At 35.6% G+C, this 23,210-nt stretch overlaps 1 protein-coding gene across 1 annotated transcript in view; it reads right to left on the minus strand.

Moving 5' to 3' along the window:
- Positions 1 to 23,210, minus strand: part of KHDRBS2 (KH RNA binding domain containing, signal transduction associated 2) — a 713,320-nt gene that overhangs the window by 256 nt on the left and 689,854 nt on the right. The gene's annotated exons all lie outside the window — the stretch shown is intronic.

The raw sequence follows: 23,210 nt of genomic DNA on the forward strand, positions 1-23,210 counted from the left end.
GCGGCTGGGCCCGTGAGCCACAACTGCTGAGCCTGCGCGTCTGGAGCCTGTGCTCCGCAGCGAGAGAGGCCGCGACGGTGAGAGGCCCGCGCATCGCGATGAAGAGTGGCCCCCGCTTGCCACAACTGGAGAAAGCCCTCGCACAGAAACGGAGACCTAACACAGCCAAAATCAATCAATCAATCAAACATACGCATCTGATTCAAGATCCTCATTAAAAAAAAAAAAAACAAAAAACAAAACAAACAAAAAAAAAACAGTTATTTAAGATGCAATAGCTGAAAAGAGAATAAAGGATCTTAACACTGAAGGCTCTGGACTTACTACATTTTCCATATGGTGAGATCATACAAAAAAGTATATATTTTGAAATACAGCCACTTGAAATTAAACTTGCAGGGCATTTTTCAAAGCAGAGAAAGTTAAAGTCCATTTATTATGTGTTAAATAGAAAGAGGAGCATCAAGGTAAACCGCCCCTCCCTAATCCTTTGCACAGACTCCTAAAAGAAACTGGATATAGGAAACCAGTGGTTCTTAGCCCTTGATTAACATAGGAATCACCTGGGAATCTTGAACCCAAACCAAACCAAACCAAAAATGACTAATGCCTGTTCTGTATCTCCCAAACCAAATGATTAAAAACTCTACAGGGTGAGACCTAGGGTTTGGTATTTTTTCAGTGCTTCCCTAGATGACTCAGGGTCCAACGTTGAGGTTCATTGTGCTAAACTATCCAAGTCAGTGAGAGAGAAGAAGATATGGCATAAATTTTCAGTAGCAAATCAGTAAAGAAAAATCTTCTATCAGTTTTTCGAAAAACAAGTTGAAAAATAAAGAGGTATTAGTACTCTAGGAAAATTCTTCATTTATCTGTTAATCTGACTTCCAGTAACCTCAATTCTCTGGGACCTGGCCAACAGACAAGAAACAAGCAGCCAACCTTTTGAGTGTTGTGGAAAATAGCTTTTTTAAAGTCTATGTACCCAAAAGGGAAATGTAGTGCTCCTTCAAAGGGCCAAGGGGTTTATGGTGGCTTAAGTGGTTCCAGAAACTAGGTTATCTGGGTCTTTCAATCAGAAAGAATTCAATTCTTCATTAGAAAGCAGATTTTGTGCATTGGGCTATGGAGGAAGGAAGTATGGATATAAGAAAAGGGATTACTAGAAATAGACACACTGACATTGACAGCTGATATACAAGATGGTGGTAATGGAAATAACTGGAAAATCACTTCAGATTGAGGCCACTGATGTAGGGCATATGCCCCTGGATAGCTCAAGTGCCTCTAAGAATGTTTTTAGCAAAAACAATAAGAAAAATTTAAATTGTACTTACTATACTATAAGGAAAGGAATAATCATCTATAATATAGAAAAATGAACAAAAGTTGGATCAGTATAGGGGAAAATTGCATTAAAGGGGTGAACATTAGGTTTCTGAGGATATCCTTCATTAGGATACCTTTATTACAAATGATATCTGATGATAAATGAAAAATTATGTCTCTTTCACTATTTAAGGTACATGCTTATGATTATTTCAATATATGATAGGACAGAAAATAGAACTGAGATCCTAAATAAATATGAGAAGTGTTACCTTCGGTCAGAATAAAGATTTACCTAGATCAGGGGTTGGCAAACTAAGGCCTTTGAGCCAAATTTCGCCAGCTGCCTGTTTTCGTAAATGAAGTTTTACTGGACTACAGGTATGCTTACTTATTAACATATTGTATGTGGCTGCCTTCACTCTACAAAGGAAGACTTGAGTAATTGTAACAGAGACCATACTGCGTGCAAAGCCTAAAGTATTTACACACTGGGCTTTTACAAGAAAGGTTTACAGGACCCGCCCTAGATCATGTTGTCTTTTTTGGTGGGAGATTGTAGATGTTGGTCTTTTTCATGTGATCTCTTGAAGACAGCGGTTTACCACCAAGCTGCTAGACTTTCTCAACAGAGACATTTTGGAGAAGAATTTTATGTATGTACTTGACTGGAAATAAAGAAAAGTTTCTTTGATGTACTGGAAGGGAAAATGGATCTTGTTTGCAAGCTAGAAAGTGCCTTGTCAGCCTTATAGAATATGAATTTTACACTTTGTCTATGAATAATCAAGAATATGTCAGTGCCCTCATCCTCTGGAGGTAAAATCTACCCCATTTTATTACTTTTTTTTAGCAAAGGGAATGCACCACTTTTTGCTTCATTTGTTCTAGAGTGTTAAAGATCCCTGGGTTGCAATCTATGGGCTTTAGGAGCTGCAATAATATAGGTTTCAAGTTTTCCCAGGGGATGGAAGTCCTGGATTGTTTCTTAGATGCTGAATGTTCCTGCAAAACAGTGAAACAACAGCAGGCAGAGTGACAGCCATACCTGCCACATCTACCCCCAGATTTGTCGGAACTTTTAAACTGGCATAATCTTGGGGACTTGCCACAGAGCAAATGTGTTTAATGAAAACTCACTGACTTGGTTTTATTTGACTTTATCTAAAACTCCAGGGCAGCAAATTGATGGACTAAAACCTTACATCTTTTAACTGTTGACCAACATTAAAATGGGGAGTGACACTGTTCACTGTTGTATCCCCAGCACCTGGAAAAATATGCAGTGCATAGCGGATCACATAATCCACTAAATGTGGGAACTAGGAGGCATAAAGAGCTTCCAATGACAACCTTAAAAACACTAACAGTTGAGCTGAAGAAATTCAACATTAATTTTAAAAGCTCTATAAATAGGAATCTTATATACTTGTTATAAAGTCAGACTTCTTACTCACTAGGGTTAGTTAGCTAAGTATCAAAAGTATTTCACTATTAGATTCAATGAAACAATCATAGCGGAGTCCTATTACAAAAAAGTGTTAAAACTTTTTTCATTGCACAAAAATATGCTCTTTCATAATTCTCTACTGGTATGTGAACTAATACTATGCTCTTTCCTCCTTGCTGAAGGCTAGGAAAATGGGAAATACTATTAGCCCAGCATAATAGTGATACTGAGCAGGGCCCTGTGGGGTTCCTGTGCACAAAAGCCTTTTGTGTCCCCCATTTCTTTGACTACAAGAAATAGGCTTCATTCAGCCTCCATGGCCTTCACTGAGTTCCAAAGGGCAGATTCAAGCAGTTGTTAATTAGGGAAGGGAGAGGATGCAGAGACAAGGGTGAAATAGTCAAGAGAAACAATAGTGCAGCTTTGGGGCAAGGTCCTAGTTCCCCATCAAGGAATACACACAACAATATATTTGAGCTGTTTTGCAGATACTTAAACCCCCACTAGGTGGAAGAAGTTAATGGTTAAAGATGGTATGCTGCCCACAAGTACATAGACCCCAGACCAGTTGGAACCTGAAGGTTGATGATGTTGACTCCTACTTACCTCACCACCAACCAATCAGAAGTATGTCCACAAGCTGATCACTCCCTCTTGGAACCATTACTATAAAACTTCTCATTACCCTCTCCAAGTTAGTACACACAGTTTTGAGGGCATCAGCCAGCTGTTGCCCCCTTTGCCTGGCAAAGTGATAAAGCTATTCTTTTCTACTTCACCCAAAACTCTGTCTCTGAGATTTAATTTGATGTTGGGGTACAGAGGCTGGATTCAGCTTCAGTAGTAACCAGAAAGGCAGCTAAAACGAATTCCTAACCAGGAAAAGTAAGTTTTAGATTTTCTAAGATTCCTTACCATTAGCAGAGGAAATCAAGGATTAATTTCACTTAATTCAGATCTTGGGCTCATTGCTTACATGTTCTCAATAATAATTGAGATCAGGGAAATACTATTTCTATTTGTGCCAAATTTCCTTGGTCTATATTTTTCCTAATATCATAATGTTTATATTTAGACACACATTTAGTCACCACATTACAATACAAGCCAGCTTCTCTCAGTGAAGTTATGGTCTTTGTGTCTGGACTGGAGAGCACTGACTTGAATGTTTTTCCTTTGTCATGAATCATATAGTGTGCCATTGAGCCTTGTGTGGTCAGCTTCTGCTCACCAGAAGCTCTTGGATTACTTCAGAGATAGAAGTGATTCTTAGAAATCCAGAGGGATTCTAACTTGAGTCCATCATGGAACCTTGTACATAGGAATAGACAAATCATTATAAAGTCTTAATGATGGGAATTCTCTAAAATGTGAAGTTATAAAGGCCCAGGAATGGACTTAGAATTTATCTGTCTTCTTGGGCTTCGACTATTCAGCAGATAAAGTAGATTTAAATGTTTTAGGACTTCATACACATTTTGGAGTCCTGGCCAAGTGTTTCTTTTCCCATGAAGGATGTCATTAAAAAAATCATTACAAACAATAAGGTTTAGAGATCTTTCTTTTTTACTTTTGGAAAATGATAAAGGAAGTAAGATTCTCTCAATATCAGGATGATTGTCATCTGAGAGGCACTAGGTAGTCTATGCATGTAAACAGAGCAAATAAATACATTATTCCTTAGAGAAGGTGCAAAATAAATGTCGGTCAAGTTGGACATTACTGGAATGGTTTACAGAATTGTGGATCTGGAAAAAGCAAATGAAGATATGAAAAATAGAGTTCAACTGACTTGACTGAATTTCCATTTCTGGGTATCCCAATCCAGATTTTAATGTACCATATGGTATATGAATAGGAAGCAAAGGGGTCAAATAAAGCATTCATTAGATAACATTTTCTTGTTTTTTCTTCACTAAAGATCTCCTATATGCCAGTCCTTGTATTAAACCCTGCATATGAAGATAGTTTAAGGAGCCTTAAGGAGATCACAGGACAACACTAACATGAAATGTCACAGATTACAGCACAATTGTAATTGATATTTGAAGAAAATGCTGAGGAAAGCGTAGAGAAGGGAGCTACTAACTTCCATCATTCAGTTGAACTTGGATAGAACTCTAATACTGAATCATTTCAAAGAAGTAATTTTCTGAGCAAACATATGGCATAACTAAGAATTCAGGTACTGTTTAACCTATTTAAGAGAACTCACATTCTTTAAAAACTTTCTTGTATTAATTATTTTGTATCATCTGGCCTGGTTTTTTAAACTGGATTCTAAGATCTATGAAAGGAAAGACTTTCTACAGTGACAAAGAAGTAGTAAGGATACCATAAATATCTGTAAGCTACATATAAATAAATGATGTTATTAACTAAAAGGGAATTTAAAAATCAGTTATGCAAAATAAGTAAAACAGGACTCATTCAGAAACACATTGTTAGAATTAGGTTATAGTGTTTTATATATTTGAAATATATCAATATTTATTTTAAAAAATTATCCCATCTCTGGTTTTTTAAACTCAGACTGATTTTTTTTACCCAGTTCAAGTTTTACAGAATGCATAGTGTGTAATCTCCATTACATGTTAATAAGCATCATTGAGGAACATTTTACTTTGATAAAAGGGTGTAAATTACCCAGGTAACTCTTCTTGTGCATTAAATGTTACTCTAGTGACTTATAAAACTATTGCGTCTCAAATACTCTGTTCTCAGCAGAATCAAGACTATTAAGTGGCATTTATTTCTCAATGTTCTCTCATTCCTGCCATGGGACTAGGTACTTTGGGGAGTATTCAGAGTGGGAAAGAAAAATCTTGATGATTTTTAAACTTGCAAAATGGTGTTTTCTGAGTGCCCCAGAGATACTATAAACATTGAGGTTGTTGGAGGGAAAAAAATGAAGCACAAGAACAAGGCACCAATTTATGAAAAGTCGGCATTATTTATCTGGAAAGTAAACTTTTAGTGCTTATCTGTCTCTCTGGAAGTAGGTTTAACATGCCACCTTCAAAATAAACTAACTTTAGAGATAGTTCAGAAAGGACATAGGGTGTCATAAAGATTAATGAGGACATAGCTCTTATGCTCACACTTTGCTAGACCTAAATAGCTAGTTGTTTATATTTCTGAGATATGAAAAAGAATGTCAAAGAAAATTTTTAATCACACTACAACAAAAAAGGACAGCTCTTGCTATTTATTTTTCGTATACTGTAAACCAATTTGCAAAAAACACAACTATTGTAAGAAATCTAAATTAATCTCTACTATTACAATCCACTAGTGTCTTTGGTTTTAATCATTTAAGAGCATTACAACAGGTTGATTAAAGTTCACACTGGCTCTGAGCCACTCAGTTTGTTGGGCTCAGTTAGGTTTCTCATTTCTTAGAGGGATATCTTTCTATTTAAAAGCATATTTCAAATATTTAAGTACATGTTGCTTTATGGCTATTTATTCCCAAAGAGAATATGTTAGGTTAGATGTTTTGTAGTTGCTGTTGTAACTTACTAAAATAACAATGTCCATTTTCTTTAATTTTAAAATACTTATCCTACTAAAAAAATGAAGATACTTACTACCATTACACCATCTAGGTGTCAAGCATAGTGCTAGGCATTTTATGTGTATTATTAGCTAATAAAATTTTCTTCCACGATGGGTGCTAATGTTGTCTTCCTTTTAAAGATGAGAAAACTATAGCTCAGAAAGTTTAGTTGTTGGGAAAACCCAGAATTTTTATTTGTAATTGTCTCACCATCTTTCCACTACCCTTTTTATCTGAAAGAAGCTCCTGATTTCCACTCTCTTTTTCCTTTTCTTTTCTTGGATAGAAAATAAGACAATTTATTTTACTCCCTTCTGATTATATAATAATTGGTGATTCCAGGACTTCTCTGGTGGGGCAGTGGATAAGAATCTCCTTACCAATGCAGGGGACATGTGTTCGATCCCTGGTCCTGGAAGATCCCACGTGCCACAGAGATACTAAGCCTGTGCACCACAACTAATGAGCCTGCGCGCCTGGAGCCTGTGCTCCACAAGAGAAGCCACTGTAAGGAGAAGCCCGAGCACCACAACGAAGATCCAACACAGCCAAAAATAAATAAAATTAAATCTTAAAAATATAATAATAATAATTGGTGATTCCAACAACAAACAATTGATTAGCTAAATGAGGAGATTGTAGCTTTAATTTTGTTAGTAAAAATGTAGGCTGCTTGAAGTGAATTTGCGAAGGTGCAAATCTAGGTGTTTAAAGTGGAAGGCAGGGTTAACTGATCTGCTCTAAGCATTTTCAGATATTAACGGAATATTAGAACCTAATGGTTCAACAATTTCATCCACACAATTTGTATTGTCACTATATGTAATTGCAGAGTTTATTGTTTTAAGATGCAAAGGGTAAAACAGAAGAGTACTGAAGGAGAAATATGGATGATCAACATTTCTTTTCAGAGATGAACATAATGAGTTATGTTCTAAGAAGAGTGAAATTTCAGTTCTCTATCATTTATGCTCTCTGGAAATTCAAGCAGCATCTGGGAAGCAATTACAGCTATTATCACTGTCACAAATTTTTAATTAGACATTCCCTGTTAGAAACAAGTAACACTTGAGATAACCCATTTAGAGAATAATAAAGGACTGTACTCCATTCCCAACTCTGGAGTTTTAAGATACACATGACAGGTACTCAGTAATTACTTATTGAATAAATTAATTAAATTTAAATATTTTACATCTTCATTTTGTACCCAGAAAGAAGACATAGACCTCCCTCAGATGGATCCCTTCAGTTTGAATGGAAGTCCCATGAGTCCTATAGCCAGGCATGCTTTTGAGTTCTAGTTCTGCCTCTTTCTTGTTGAAAGGCCTCTTTGGCAAGTCAGCAAGTCTCTTCATGTACATACTGATGGCACATTTTAATTGTCAGAAACCATTCTGAGCTTCTGACATGCATATCTAAATCCCTGTGAGACATTTCCTCAAGTGTCTCAAACTCAACTTTTTTCAAAACTAAACATCTTTTCCTCCATGCTACTTAATACTCTAAGTTTCCTATTTCAGTGAATAATGCTATTACCTACAACTTACCTAGTTATACATCAAAAACCCTTGACATCTTCTCAATTTTGCTCAATAGATATAAGCAATCATCAAGCTTTTTCTTTTCTTCCTTAATATGTTTCACTCACCCATTTCTTCCTATCTCCACTAATCCTATTCCATGGCAAGCCATTATCCTCTTTGCCCAGAGTACTCAGCTACCTTGTTATCTTTTGTGTATTTCCCTGATTTTAAGCATATATACATATATATGTATGTATATATGTATATATATGCCATAATGTATATGTGTTCTATTGTACATATGCATACATGAGTATATATATATTCCCTACTGTGTGTGTGTATATACATATGTGTGTATGTATACATTCCCTACTCTTCTCCACCTTCTTGAGAGAGGAACTTGTCCAAATACAATTGATTAGGCCTGTTCAGTTGCTCTTGTAGCATACTCAAGATCAAGTCCAAATTTTTTAACAAGGAATTCCACACAAGGCCTAACATGGTCTGAACCTTGACTTCATTTTAGACAATTAGAGTTGATGACTTTGGTGATCATCTAAAGTACAAGTATTCTATGTTGCTTATTGAAAAAAAATTCTTGTGTTTCAAAATACAAGTAATGTTGCTGATAAATTTAAGACTTTAAAATCTTTTTCTCAAAAGGAAGGTCATCTTATTTTTGCATGGAAATGGACCAATTAGGAGAAGGTACCAGTAAAACAAACCAGTTTAAGGTTTCAAGTACAAAAGACCCAAACTTTAGATACCTGTTAAATTTTGGCAAATGAATGATTTCACTTCGTTTAATATACTGAGAAAAAGGTTACATTTTCCCTAACAATGAGTAAATGCTTATTGATTAGATTTTTTGATCACTCACTATTTTGATTCATTTTAAGAATGATGATGATTTCTGGTAGTGCTCCCACAAGCCAGAGATGGGTTGGGTCTTTGGGACTTTTGAAGTGCTTCTCTTGGTTACTGGGGAACTTGTCCTAAATACCAAAATTTTCCTCAGAAGTGGTGAGATCCATTTTAGTCCTTGAAGATATTCTTAGGTGAAGCCCCTAAGCGGCTTTTGAAAGTATGTATTTCCAATTGGCTATCTGGACCATGAAACAAATAAAATCTCTCTCCAAAGTCCAAGCTTAACATAAACAACAAATATGAATGCTTAAAATGTGGTACATATTGAAAATATAAATGGGTAAATTCAGAAAGACAGTTGATAAATATATGAATAATCTATAATGAGGAACATTGTAGAAACTTTGAGAAAAAATTCTGAAATACATTTGTGGCCCAATAGTTCGTGCTTGATATTTCTCTATTAACTTAAATTCAGCACAATGGAATGTGTGTCTGTGGCCATGGCTGGTTTTTATAATATGAGAATTAAATCCTCTTCCAGTTTCTTTTTTCAGTCTAGATATGGAAATCCTGGGGCCATTTCTCTTAACTTTACTGCATTTTTATACATACCCTTGTTTAGTACCCCCAAACTTATTTCATGTATATACCTAATTTCCAAATAACAGTGTGGTTTTGCAATTTTATCTTCTGTGACTAAGATTAAGTTATTTGAATTACTGCTATTCTGTAAGCTCCAGGAGGGTTAAAAAAATGCCCAACAAACTTAAGGCTGTGCCAAGAAAGCATTCCAAGTAGTTTAACATGCAGTGAGTGTTTTTTACAAGCTTGTATATTCCCCGGTGAGGCCACCACAATTTGAAATAAGACTCACACTGTAATTTAAATATGCTGTGATTAGTATAACTCTCCTCTCTTTGGTGGTGGTGCTATTTATTTTTATTTTATTTTTTAATTTATTTTTTTACTTTTTATTTTATATTGGACTATAGTTGATTTACAATATTGTGTTAGTTTCAGGTGTACAGCAAAGTGATTCAGTTAAATGTATACATATATCTATTATTTTTCAAATTCTTTTCCCATTTAGGTTGCTACATAATATTGATCAGAGTTCTCTTTGCTATACAGTACGTCCTTATTGGTCATCCATTTAAAATATAACAATGTGTACATATTAATCCCAAACACCCTAACTATCCCTCCCCCTCACCCATCACTCTGGTAACCATAAGTTCACTCTCTAAGTCTATGAGTCTGTTTCTATTTTATAAAAAATTCATTTTTATCATTTTTTTAGATTCTGCATATAAGTGATATCATACGATATTTCTCTTTCTCTGCTGGACTTACTTCACTCAATGTGACAATCTCTAGGTCCATCCATGTTGCTGCAAATGGCATTATGTCATTGTTTTTAATGGCTGAGTAATATTCCATTGAATATATGTACCACATCTTCTTTATCCATTTCTCTGTTGATGGATATTTCAGTTGCTTCCATGTCTTGGCTATTGTAAAGAGTGCTGCAGTGAACATTGGGGTGCATATATCCTTTCAGACCATGTTTTCCTCTGGATACATGTCCAGGAGTGGGATTGCAGGGTCATATGGTAGTTGTATTTTTAGTTGCTTAAGGAACCTCCATACTGTTTTCCATAGTGGCTGCATCAATTTACATTCCCACCAACAGTGTAGGAGGGTCCTCTTCTCTCCATACCCTGTCCAGCATTTGTTGTTTGTGGATCTTTTGATGATACCCATTCTGCTGGGGTGAGGTGATATCTCATTGCAGTTTTGATTTGCATTTCTCTAATAATTAGTGATATTGAACATCTTTTTATTTGCCTCTAGGCCCTCTGTATGTCTTCTTTGGAGAAATGTTTATTTAGGTCTTTTGCCAGTTTTTGATTTAGTTGTTTGTTTTTATGATATTAAGCTGCATGAGCTGTTTGTAAATTTTGGAGACAAATCCCTTGTCGGTCACATCATTTGCAAGTATTTTCTCCCATTCTGTGGGTTGTCTTTTTGTTTTGTTTATGGTTTCCTTTGCTGTGCAAAAGCTTTTGAATTTACTTAGGTCCCATTTGTTTATTTTTGTTTTTATTTCCGTTACTCTGGGAGACAGATCAAAAAAGATATTGCTGCGATTTATGTCAGAGAGTGTTTTTCCAATATTTTCCTCTAAGAGTTTTACAGTATCCGGTCTCACATTTAGGTCTTTAATCCATTTTGAGTTTATTTTTGTGTATGGTGTTAAAGAATGTTCTAATTTCATTTTTTACATATAGCTGTCCAGTTCTCCCAGCACCATTTATTGAAGAGACTGTCTTTCCTCCATTATATAGTCTTGTTTCCTTTGTTGTAGATTAATTTACCATAGGGCATGGGTTTATTTCTGGGCTTTCTTTCCTTTTCCATTTTTGTGCCAGTACCATACTGTTTTGATGACTATAGCTTTGTAGTATAGTCTGAAGTCAGGGAACCAGATTCATGCAGCTCCATTTTTCTTTCTCAAGATTGCTTTGGCTATTCAGGGTCTTTTGTGTCTCCATACAAATTTTAAGATTTTTTGTTCTAGTTCTGTGAGAAAATGTCATCGGTAATTTGATATGGATTGCATTGAATCTGTAGACTGCCTTGGGTCGAATAGTCATTTTGACAATACTGGTTTTTCCAATCCAAAAACATGGTGTATCTTTCCATCTGTTTGTGCCATCTTCAATTTCTTTCATCAGTGTCCTATAGTTTTTGGAGTACAGGTCTTTTGTCTCCTTAGGCAAGTTTATTCCTAGGTATTTTATTCTTTTTGATGTGATTCTTTTGTTTCCTATTGAAACAAACAATAGAATTGTTTCTTGAATTTCTCTTTCTGATCTTTTATTGCTTTTGTACAGAAATGCAACAGATTTTTGCATATTAATTTTGTATCCTGCAACATTACCAAATTCATTGATGAGCTCTAGTAGTTTACTGGCAGCATCTTTGGGATTTTCTATGTATCGGATCATGTCACCTGCACACAGTGACAGTTTTACTTCTTTTCCAATTTGGATTCCCTTTATTTCCTTTTCTTCTCTGATTGCCAGGGCTAGGACTTCCAAAACTATGTTGAATAAAAGTGGTGAGAGTGGACATTCTTGTCTTGTTCCTGATCTTGGAGGAAATGCTTTCAGCTTTTCACTGTTGAGTATGATGTTAGCTGTAGGTTTGTCATATGTGACCTTTATTACATTGAGGTAGGTCCCCTCTATGTCCACTTTCTGGAGAGTTTTTATCATACATGAGTGTTGAATTTTGCCAAAAGCTTTTTCTGCATCTATTAAGATGATCATATGGTTTTGATTCTTTGATTTGTTGATATGGTGTATCACACTGATTTCTGGTTATTGTAAAATTCTTGCATCACTGAGATAAATCTCATTTTATCATGGTGTATGACCATTTTAATGTATTGTTGAATTCAGACTGTTAGTATTTTGTTGAGGATTTTTGTGTGTATGTTCATCATTGATATTGGCACGTAATTTTCTTTTTTTGTGGTACCTTTGTCTGGCTTTGGTATCAGGGTAAAGGTGGCTCATAGAATGAGTTTGGGAGTTTTCCTTCCTCTGCAATTTTTTGGAACAGTTTCAGAAGGATGGGTGTTAACTCTTCTCTAAAAATTTGATAGAATTCCCCTGTGAAGCCATCTGGTCCTGGACTTTTGTTTGTTGGGAGTTTTTAAATCACAGTTTCAATTTCAGTGCTTGTGAATTGTCTGTTCATATATTCTCTTTCTTCCTGGTTCAGTCTTGTGAGATTGTACCTTTCCAAGAATCTGTCCATTTCTTCCAGGTTGTCTGTTTTATTGGCATACAGTTGCTCATAGTATTCTCTTATAATCCTTTGTATTTCTGTGGTGTCTGTAGTAACTTCTCTTTGTTCATTTCTAATTTTATTGATTTGAGTCCTCTCCCTTTTTTCTTGATGAGTCTAGCTAAAAGTTTATCAATTTTCTTTACCTTTTCAAAGAACCAGCTTTTAGTTTCACTGATTTTTGTTACCATTTTCTTCACTTCATTTATTTCTGCTCTGACCTTTATGATTTCTTTCCTTCTACTAACTTTAGTTTTTGTTTGTTCTTCTTTCTCTAGTTGCTTTAGGTGTAAGTTTAGGTTGTTTATTTGAGATTTTTCTTCTTTCCTGAGGTAAGATTTTATTGCTATAAACTTCCCTCTTAGAACTGCTTTTGCTGCATCCCAAAGGCTTTGGATTGTTGTACTTTCATTTTCATTTGTCGCCAGGTACTTTTTGATTTCCTCTTTGATTTCTTCAGTGATACATTGTTGTTTAGTAGCATATTGTTTAACCTCCACGTGCTTGTGATTTTTACATTTTTTTTCTTGTAGTTTATTTCTAATCTTATAGCATTGTGGTCAGAAAAGTTGCCTGATATGATTTCAATTTTCTTAAATTTACCAAGGCTTGCTTTGTGACCAAGCATGTGGTCAATCCTGGAGAATGTTCCATGTGCATGTGAGATGAATGTGTATTCTGCTGCTTTTGGATGGAATGCTCTATAAGTTAAGTCCATCTGGTCTAATGTGTCATTTAAGGTCTGTGCTTCCTTACTGACTTTCTGTCTGGATAATCTGTCCATTGTTGTAAGTTGGGTGTTAAAGTCCCCCACTATTACTGTGTTACTGTCAATTTCTCCTTTTATGGCTGTTAGTATTTGCATTATATATTGAGATGCTCTTATGTTGGGTGCATAGATATTTACAATTGTTATATCTTCTTCTTTCATTGATCCTTGATCATTATGTAGTGTCCTTCTTTGTCTCTTGTAATAGTCTTTATTTTAAAGTTTATTTTGTCTGATATGAGTATTGCTAGTCCAGCTTTCTTTAGATTTCTATTTGCATGGTATACATTTTTCCATCCCCTCACTTTCAGTCTGTATGTGTCCCTAGGCCTGAAGTTGGATCTCTTGTAGACAGCATATACACATGTCTTATTTTTGTATCCATTCAGCCAGTCTTTGTCTTTTGGTTGAAGAATTTAATCCATTTATATTTAAGGTAATTATCAATATGTATGTTCCTATTGCCATTTTAATTGTTCTGGGTTTGTTTCTGTAGGTCTTTTTTCTTTCCTTCCTCTCCTCTCTTGTGGTTTGATGACCATCTTTATTGTTGTGTTTGGGTTACTTTTTATTTGTCTGTGTGTATCTATTGTAGTTTTGGGGTTTGCTGTTCCCATGAGGTTTTGACATAGCAGTCTATATATGTACAAAGTTTTTTAAAGTTGCTGGTCTCTTTCCCACCTAGAGAATTTCCTTTAGCATTTGCTTCAATGCTGGTCTGGTGGTGCTGAATTCTCTTAGCTTTTGCTTATCTGTGGAGCTTTTGATTTTGCCATCAAATTTGAATTAGAGCCTTGCTGGCTAGAGTATTCTTGGTTGTAGGTTCTTCCCTTTCATCACTTTAAATATATCACCCCACTCCCTTCTTGTCTGCAGAGTTTCTGCTGAGAAATCAGCCAATAACCTCATGGGAGTTCCCTTATATGTTATTTGTTGTTTTTCCCTTGTTGCTTTTAATATTTTTCTATGTCTTTAATTTTTGTCAATTTGATTGCTATGTGTCTTGGCTTGTTCCTTCTTGGGTTTACCCTTCCTGGGACTCTCTGCTTCCTGGACTTGAGTGACAGTTTCCTTTCCCATGTTAGGTACATTTTCAGCTATTATCTCTGCAAGTATTTTCTCAGGACCTTTGTCTCTCTCTTTTCCTTCTGGGACCCCTATAATGTGAATATTGGTGTGTTTATTGTTGTCCCAGAGGTCTCTTAGACTGTCTTCATTTCTTTTAATTCCTTCTCCTTTATTCTGTCCCATGGTAGTGATTTCCACCATTCTGTCTTCCTATTCACTTATCCGTTCTTCTGCCTAAGTTATCGTCCTATTGATTCTTTCTAGTGTATTTTTCATTTCAATTATTGTATTGTTCATCTCTGTTTGTCTGTTCTTTAGTTCTACTTGGTCTTTGTTAAATATTTCTTGCATCTTCTAGATCCTTGCCTCCATTCTTTTTCTGAGATCCTGGATCATCTTCACTATCATCATTCTGAAATCTTTTTCTGGAAGTTTGCCTATCTCCTCTTCACTTAGTTGTTTTTCTGGGGTTTTATCTTGTTCCTTCATCTGGAACATACTCTTCTGCCATTTCATTTTTTCTAACTTTCTCTGATTGTGGTTTCCATTCTGCTGGCTGCAGGATTGTATTTCTTCTTGCTTCTATTGTCTGCCCTTTGGTGGATGAGGCTATTAAGAGGCTGTGCAAGCTTCCTGATAGGAGGGACTGGGAGTGGGTAGAATTGGGTCTTGTCCCTCTGGTGGCAGGGCCCTGCTCAGTAAAACTTTAATCCAGTTGTCTGCTCATGGATGGGGCTGTGTTCCCTCCCTGATAGTTGTTTGGCCTGAGGCAATCCAGCACTGGAGCATGCAGGCTGTTTGGTGAGGTTAATGGTGATCTCCAGGAGGGCTCACACCAATGAGTACTTGCCAGATCTGTTGCTGCCAGTGTCTTTGTCCCTGCAGTGAGCCACAGACACCCCCCCACCTCTGCAGGAGACCTTCCAACACTAGCTGGTAGGTCTGGCCCAGTGTCTTATGGGGTCACTGCTTTCTTCCCCTGGGTCCTGGTGCACACAAGACTTTGTGTGTGCCCTCCAAGAATGGAGTTTCTGTTTCCCCCAGTCCTGTGAAAGTCCTGAAATCAAACCCCACTGGCTTTCAAAGCCAGATTCTCTGGGGATTCCTCCTCCTGTTGCTGGACCCCCAGGCTGGGAAGACTGATGTGGGGCTCAGAACTTTCACTCCTGTGGGATAACTTCTGTGGTATATTTGTTTTCTAGTTTGTGGGTTGCCCAAGCAGTGGGTATGGGATTTGATCTTATCGTGATTGTGCCCCTCCTATCATCTTGTTGTGGCTTCTTATTTATCTTTGGATGTAAGGTGTCTTTTTTTGGTAGGTTCCAGCATTTTTTTTTGTCAATGGTTGTTCAGCAGTTAGTTGTGATTTTGGTGTTTTTGTCAGAAGAGGGTGAGCTCACATCCTTCTACCCCACCATCTTTAGCTAATCAGCTGGTGCTATTTATTTTTAAACTGTCTAGTCTGTTTAACCCCTACCCTGCACATTTTACATGTTATCATATTTAATAATAGCTTGATTCTATGTGTACTATTGCATTTCTAATTATCACCCTTTGATTATCATCCCTTACAAATTGCATATGTAGTTTGAAATTTTAACTTATATTTTATTCTTGACTCTGCTGTACAATATCTTGTTGCTGTAGACAAATAAAGGTAAGCTCTTAATATTTTAAATTAAGTATGTAACTTTCTTCTCTCTTTGGAGTTAAGATCCCATCTAAATAAAAAGGAAATAAATAACCCAGTTAGAAAGATTTCCAAAAAAACAATGGCAAATGATAATTGGACACAATGTAGAAGCTTCTCTGACGTGCGCCAAAAACAATACTTCAATTATTGTTGAATAAAATTCTGAATCAATCAAAACCTGCAGAATTCGGTCATAGACCTTTTCTTTTGAAATGCATGTAAGGGTTTTATGAGAAATAATGCAAGGAAGAATAAGAATGATGATATAAAATAATATTTTATGATCCTCTTCTCAAAGAAGTCCAATAACGTCTTTAATTCAGTGAAGACAGTGGGCTTGGTGGCATACCTTTGTAGACAGAGACTGAACCTGTAGTTTCTGGATTTCCTTACACACGCCACCCCCCACCCCCACTCACAACATCTGTCATTTCTATACTTGATAATAGAAATGAGCCCAGATTGTATTCTCAGACCAACTACAAGTTTTGGGAGTTAAAAATACAAATCAGACTTTAAACTCAGCAGAATGCTACCTTGGCTGCTTGACCAGCTCTGGCTCCCTCTGATTTTGCCCCACAAGCCTCTGCCTGCTTTCTCAGATTGGTGCCCTCATCTCAACACCTGTGTGAAAACAATTTTGGCCACCTTTGTCCCTGGTTACCACAAGGTAACCTTTAAAAGCTGGAATTTCCTAGAGTAATTGGAGTGTCTTGGTTATGAATGGTGGACCCCTCTGACCACACCTGACCTGATAGTTTATGCTAACAAGATGACTCAGGATGGGGGGTGGTCATGCTAGAAAGACCAACTATGAGATTAGAGGGTTTGGGCTTTTACCATGTGATACCAGCCCACCCTGGGGAGGATAGAAGGCTGGAGATAAGATGATCTAATCATTCATGCCTACATAATAAAACAATGATAAAAAAACTCTGGGCACTGAGATTTACATAAACTTCCCTGATTGGCAATACTTTTGATTGCTACACATCAATGTTGCCTGGAGGATAACACTGCCCTGAAGGTTTTGAAAGCTTCACATTTGGGATCCTTCCAGACTTTGCCCTACGTGTCTCTCCCTTTGCTGGTTTTGCTCTCTATCTTATTGTTATAATAAAGTTAACTGTAAATATATCACTTTCCTTAGTTCTATGAGTTATTCTGGCAAATTATCAAACCTAAGTAGGTAGTGGGAACCTCCAAATTTGTAGCCAGCTCGTCAGAAGTAAGGGTGACCTGGGGTAACCCAAACTTGTGTCTGTGTGTAAAGTAAGGACACTTTTGTGGAGAACTGTGCCCTTAACTGGCGAAGTTTGGCCTGACTCTGGGCACCCACTCTAGTCTCTTTGTTTGCTCTTCCTGGTCTTCTCAACAACCTGAATCTTAGCTCTCTGCCCATGACTGGACCTATCCCTGCTGGAACTTCCAAACGCTGAAAGCCTCCTGGTGTCTCTCAGTCCCCTGAGACTGAGGGGGCTGCCCCTGAAATCTTCCTTGACAATGACCAGACACCAGAGAGATTGACCTAATTTTTTTTTCTTCTTCTTGGCACGTCTTACAACTGAGCTAAATGTTTGATAAGGTACCAGTATAAGTAATTTGTTCAATACAAAAAATACATTAGTTATTAGTCATCAATAATTATAATTACATTTTCAACTGGCATAGTTTTTCAGCAATTCATATATATCAGTTCCCATTTAGTCATTCAATAAATTATAACATATTTGATAAATGAAGTGTAGCACATTTATTTCAGAACAATGTATCTTAGTCTTTTTTTTTTTTTTTTTTAATCCATGCCTTCTTTTAATAAACATAAAATCTCCCTAAACTCTGGAAATTCTATGAAGGTACACTAAGGTGGCATAGCTCCTGTATATATATATCTTCCTAGTTGGTGTATTTCCACGTTGGCAAGAAAATGTTCTCCCAGCTTTTAATTTTGTACTCTATACTTTGTGTTTCTTAAAAATATTATTTTTGTACATTCAAAATACAAATCTATATCATATTGAATATATTTTTTGTACATGATCAGTTCATTCCAAGATTCTGACAATAAATCACTCAACTTTTGCCTCCCATTCAGTTAAAATGATTGTATTATTAACTCAGCAGAAAGTTAAGTAATGAAAGAACTTTCCTATGACTTGATTTATTGGCTCAAGAGAGTTGTTGCATGTGGATTATAATTTTTTGTGGACTTTCGATTGGGTGAATTTTAGACAAAATCAAATTTGAGATTTAACTGTTTAAACACACTTGTTCAAAAAGGCACTAAGTTTGTTCAAAAAAGGGCTATATTTTATTTTCCATTATTTAAACTTACAGTTGTTTTTTTTTTTAATGAATTTAAAATGCCTGGTTCTATAACACAATGTTTATTTATAAAATCTCCACTGTTCTAAAAGTACACTGTACATAACTTGTGTGTTGCCTTCAAGAATGCAGATGGCTGGCACAGTTTTGACCTTTCATATTAAGACTGTAGGCCGCTTATCAGCATGCTCCCATGTATCCATCTAAAACTTATTCTCAACCAGAGCATCCAGGAAGACCACCCAGGAACTTTTAACTGATGCCTAGTTCTCATCTTCAAAGATTATGATAGAGCTGAATTGGGATGGTAACTGGACACTGGTATTTCTTCAAAATTCACCAGGTGATTTGAAAATGTATAATTAAGGTTAAGAATCTCTGATCTAAAATACTGAAACGCCGATTCCAGTATTACCTAAAATTGTTGAACTCAGGAGTGCATGATTCAAAATAAAATTGAAACCACTGTTAAGTACATCTAACTTCAAATGAGCAATGCAAGCAGTGAAGTGGTGGTCCCTTGCTCATTTTGGCTGTTTCTTGCTGAAGCAAGATAATCTGAATTTATTATCAAAACTAGCAGGATTAAATATCCATTTCATTGCAACCTCTGAAATAGTAAAGAGCAGAAAATTAGCTTCTCCTTAAGGTAAGTTTACAACTGGATATTAAAATACTTCAGAAGCACAATTTCTTTAGTTCTTCTTTCATTAAAAATAAAGTTTAGGGCTTCCCTGGTGGCGCAGTGGTTGAGAATCTGCCTGCTAATGCAGGGACACGGGTTCTCACCCTGGGCTGGGAAGATCTCACATGCCGCGGAGCAACTAGGCCCGTGAGCCACAACTACTGAGCCTGTGTGTCTGGAGCTTGTGCTCCGCAACAAGAGAAGCCGCGACAGTGAGAGGCCCGTGCACCGCGATGAAGAGTGGCCCCCGCTCGCTGCAACTAGAGAAAGCCCTCTCACAGAAATGAAGACCCAACACAGCCAAAAATAGATAAATAAATAAATAAGATTTCATTAAAAAAATTAAAAAATAAAGTTTAAAAATCTATATTAAAAGTTAAATTGAATAAATCACAGTGATATTTTTCTCAATATTTCTCAATAACAACTTCGATATTAATCCTATGATAAATACTTTGTATACACTACTATTAAAAATGACTGATAAATTCTTGCCCACATTAAGAAAACTCATCTCCATTTGTAAAATCAGTTTCCTCAAATTTATATTTCTATTTACTATTGCAAATGAACTGTGTTTGCTCTTGAATAACATGGTGGCATGATTGCCAGGTAGCTTCATTTTCCTTTGCTGTTTTCACAGCTTAATCAAAGCAGGGCTTATTTTCACATGGGGATAATAATCATTCCAGTTCCTCATCACAAAATGAATGCATTTGTGTTCTGCAATCAACTTGAAGTGAGGCACTCAAATGCCCTAGAATAGGGTACAAAAATTCTTTTTGCTTTCATTCATTTCAAGACAGTGTATTAATATTACCCTCCTTGATTCCACACACCTGTCATCTAAAATGTCACTACAGAATAGACCTATAATTATCTCTTCAGTTCATACATTAAATACATTTTAATAAACAGCTCTCTTCTCTGAGAAGAGAATATTACTGTCCATTCTTAGCTATCAATCTCAGATTAGAGGGTGTTTCTTATTTGAAGTATTGATAAGACAAGCTGATCTGTGCACCCTTATTGAATTATGAGCTATTCAGACTTATCCAAAACAAGTATAATGACTCTGATAAGGTAGGAAATATTTTAAAACTGCAAAAACTGATTTGGGATTTCTGTAAGTCAAATATTCATGTTCCAAAAAGAAGTTTAAGTTATCAGAAATTTAATACTTAAATATTAATTTAATAATAATTTAACATCAATGAAATGTTTAATAATCATAATACATTAAATAATATAAGTAAATTATTATATATTATATTGTATATATGAAGTAAATATAATTGTATCATATTTTCATACTAATATTTATTTAAAATACTTAATATTTAAAATTTTATATTTACATCATTGTAAGAAAATGGTTTAATATTCAATATTAAATTGTACAAAAATAATTTGAATAATTTAATTGCAATGAAGCCCAAAGGGATACATGATATTCACAGAAGTCAGCGTATTTGTTACTTCACCATGAATTATTGGCCCAAAAGAGACAAATACAATTTCAATCTGGTGACACATGAAATATGATGTATAAAGATTCAGATTGAAGTGTCACACTGAATGGCTGGATTTTTACTTCTACTGGTTTATTTCAAACTATTTTTGAAGGAATCCTGAATGAGAGATTCCATCCATGAGTCTTTTGAATGCAGGATACCGTTCTTCTGGAGAGCATTCCCTGTTCCTCTCCCACAGCTCTTTCCTCAAGCCTGAGCAGCAGAGGAGGTTCTGGGGCAGCTGATTGTGAGCCTCCTCACATACTGTCTAAGTCTGGGTGTTGCCAGGAAACTGAGAATTGGGGCTGTTTGTTTTATAAAAATACAAATCTATATCCATGACACAACCAAAATGTAACAGAGAGGAATTAGTAATTCAAAATATAAGTGAATAAGCAGAGATGCAAGATTTACATTTTGGAGTAAATGTTATTAATTTAAAAGATTGTGCACAGTTCATTAAAGATAAGCTACAAATGGATACTTGTTAACATGTGAGGTATGGAAAATTAGTGAAAAACATCAATCTATAATTGACATGAGTGGGTCCTCAAATCACTGCTCCACATGCATATTTAAATGTTATCATCTGCCCATTTGGACATGACAGGCTGAGCAACCTATGGAGCAAGAATCCTGAACTTAAAGTTCCCTTTACATAATCACCTAATACCAAAATCTGAGGGCATATAATGCATATTAATTTAATTAGGCTTTATGATGCTGAGCTCTTACTATTTCTCATCATTTGACTTAGTCCTTTTTCTATTTTCTGTATAGAATATGGGAACATGGACACTCCCCAAATTTAAACCTCATGACTATATGGATTGACATGCAAGCAGTTTCTTTATTTTCTGGTCATATAAAAGGAGTGTCCCTTTTCAAGTATACATATTTATGGTTAATTATAATGGCACATATGAAAATATATTAAATTCTGCATTTTGTCAAGGTATTATCCTAATGATTAAGAACTGAAAAAAGAAACTTTTATTTTATGGTGGAAAAATCTTATAGGAATTTTTATAAAGCAGTCTATATTGTGTTTTCTTTTTAAATAAGATGTGTATCATGATAGATTTAAAAATTGGTAAAATATATAACAGTAAAGAATGAGTAAATATAGGAGTGTAATTTAAATTTCCTTTTTTTAACCTAAATTTTCTATAGTGTATGTGTATTATTTTTAGAGTAAGAAAAAAATAACTTATTTTTAGATTAATCATACCTATGTATCCACTTAGATTTCTTAACACCTGTGGCAAAAAAAAAATTAAAAAAAAATTCTAAAAATATATAATTACTTTCACATGTGCATCATTTAAAACAGTCGCTTTTGTTCAGAGTTCCTGACTGCATTCTGTGGCCCAGTGTAGCAGAGATGAGTCACAGTGAGCAGAGAGGATTATGGGGCAATGGAAGGTGCCCTGGGCTGCTGGTGGAAGGGGCCCTGACTTGTGAGCAGCCTCCTTGCTGAACTCCACTGTTTTCTATGAGCTGCACCATGAAAAAATGTTGCAACGTGTTGTTTAGATTTATTTGCCTCTGTCCCTGGAATGTCACCTCCTGACCCCAACAAAATAAATAAATAAATTCTTTCCTGAATAATTACCCTTCTGACATGAAAATCAAGAAGCGCTTTCCAAATCAGAATGCATAGAGGGCTGATATATCAACACTTACAAAATGAAACCATCTTGAATGTGAAGTGTATTCTTGAATTAATGCTTGCTCAATGATGCCAGAAAATGGCCACAGGTCCTGGTGGCCAAAGAAAAAGTCAAGACCCTAAAGCGAAGTCTACTTGTAGGCATAAATGTGTCTAATCTTTCAACATTAATAATATGGCCAATTTGGCTGAAATTTTAGGTAATAAAAGTTATTACTTAAAAATTCCTGCCTAATATAATTCTTACTCTGTCCAGACAGTCAAACCACTATCCACATTTTATTCATTACTTTATTGAAAAGATTTATCAACTGCTTTCTGTGTGCAGAGAATTGCTTGTTGGTAAGTTTTAATTTAACCCAGAATGAAAGCTAGTGCTTATGAGCAAGTGTAGCTTATAAAGTGATAGAGCTTGTTTGTCTCTAGACTTGGCAGCAGCAGAAGAGCTAAACACCCAGGAAAGCACACAATAGGTGACAGAAGTGAGCCCAGCTCTCCTTACGATGACTCCTGCATCTCCATTAGAAGGTCTGAGAAGTAATAGTTTGTATTCACACATTTTTCCCTATTGCCTTAATTACATGGCATTAACATTTTAAATGTAAATAATTGAGTAAATAGATGGCCTACATGGGAAAAGAATCTAAAAAAAAAAAGTGGATATATGTATATGTATAACTGATTCACTTTGCTGTACACCTGAAACTAATAAAACATTGTAAATCAACTATACTCCAATAATTTTTTTTTTAAAAAAACAAGAAAGAATAAAGAAATATGACAACTAAATGCAATGTGGTACTCTGGATTGAACCGTGGGACAGAAAGAAAATATTGATGGGAAAAGTAGTAAAATCTAAATAAACTCTGGAGTTTAGTTAAAAAAATA

This window comes from Balaenoptera acutorostrata, chromosome 10, assembly GCF_949987535.1.
Source record: "Balaenoptera acutorostrata chromosome 10, mBalAcu1.1, whole genome shotgun sequence".
In the NCBI taxonomy this organism is placed as follows: domain Eukaryota; kingdom Metazoa; phylum Chordata; class Mammalia; order Artiodactyla; family Balaenopteridae; genus Balaenoptera; species Balaenoptera acutorostrata.